The sequence below is a fragment of the Xyrauchen texanus genome, chromosome 31 (assembly GCF_025860055.1).
Source record: "Xyrauchen texanus isolate HMW12.3.18 chromosome 31, RBS_HiC_50CHRs, whole genome shotgun sequence".
In the NCBI taxonomy this organism is placed as follows: domain Eukaryota; kingdom Metazoa; phylum Chordata; class Actinopteri; order Cypriniformes; family Catostomidae; genus Xyrauchen; species Xyrauchen texanus.
In genome coordinates this window covers 8,027,740-8,029,157 of record NC_068306.1, presented here as the reverse complement: position 1 = coordinate 8,029,157, position 1,418 = coordinate 8,027,740, and positions in this window count along the sequence as shown.

Sequence of the window (1,418 nt, the reverse complement as noted above, 5' to 3'; positions counted from 1 at the left end):
CCTTTCGTTCTTTCTTTCTTTCTTTCTTCCTTCCTTTCTTTCTTCCTTAATTTCTTTCTTTCTTTCTTTCTTCCTTCCTTCCTTTCTTTCTCTCTTCCTTCCTTCCTTCCTTTCTTTCTTCCTTCCTTAATTTCTTCCTTTCTTTCTTCCTTTCTTCCCTCCTTCCTTCCTTTCTTTATTTCTTTCTTTCTTCCTTCCTTAATTTCTTCCTTCCTTCCTTTCTTCCTTCCTTCCTTCCTTTCTTTCTTTCTTTCTTTCTTTCTTCCTTCCTTAATTTCTTCCTTTCTTTCTTCCTTCCTTTCTTCCTTCCTTCCTTTCTTTCTTCCTTCCTTAATTTCTTCCTTTCTTCCTTCCTTCCTTCCTTTCTTTCTCTCTTCCTTCCTTTCTTTCTTCCTTCCTTAATTTCTTTCTTCCTTCCTTTCTTTCTTCCTTCCTTTCTTTCTTCCTTTATTTCTTTCTTTCTTTCTTCCTTCCTTTCTTCCTTCCTTCCTTTCTTTCTTCCTTCCTTAATTTCTTCCTCTCTTTCTTCCTTCCTTCCTTTCTTTCTTCCTTCCTAATTTCTTCCTTTCTTTCTTTCTTCCTTCCTTCCTTAATTTCTTCCTTTCTTTCTTTCTTCCTTCCTTCCTTAATTTCTTCCTTCATTTCTTTCTTTCTTTCTTCCTTTCTTTCTTTTTTTCTTCCTTCCTTCCTTTCTTCCTTCCTTTCTTTCTTCCTTCCTTAATTTCTTCCTTCCTCTCTTTCTTCCTTCCTTCCTTCCTTTCTTTCTTTCTTCCTTCCTTTCTTTCTTTCTTCCTTCCTTCCTTTCTTTCTTCCTTCCTTAATTTCTTCCTTCCTCTCTTTCTTCCTTCCTTCCTTTCTTTCTTCCTTCCTTAATTTCTTCCTTCCTTTCTTTCTTTCTTCCTTCCTTCCTTAATTTCTTCCTTTCTTTCTTTCTTCCTTCCTTCCTTAATTTCTTCCTTCCTTTCTTTCTTTCTTTCTTCCTTTCTTTCTTTCTTTTTTCTTTCTTCCTTAATTTCTTCCTTCCTTTCTTCCTTCCTTCCTTTCTTTCTTCCTTCCTTAATTTCTTCCTTCCTCTCTTTCTTCCTTCCTTCCTTTCTTTCTTCCTTCCTTAATTTCTTCCTTCCTTTCTTTCTTTCTTCCTTCCTTCCTTAATTTCTTCCTTTCTTTCTTTCTTCCTTCCTTCCTTAATTTCTTCCTTTCTTTCTTTCTTCCTTCCTTCCTTAATTTCTTCCTTCCTTTCTTTCTTTCTTTCTTCCTTTCTTTCTTTCTTTTTTCTTCCTTCCTTAATTTCTTCCTTTCTTTCTTTCTTCCTTCCTTCCTTTCTTTCTTTCTTCCTTCCTTCCTTTCTTTTTTTCTTCCTTCCTTCCTTTCTTTCTTCCTTCCTTTATTTCTTCCTTCCTTTCTTTCTTTCTCTCTTC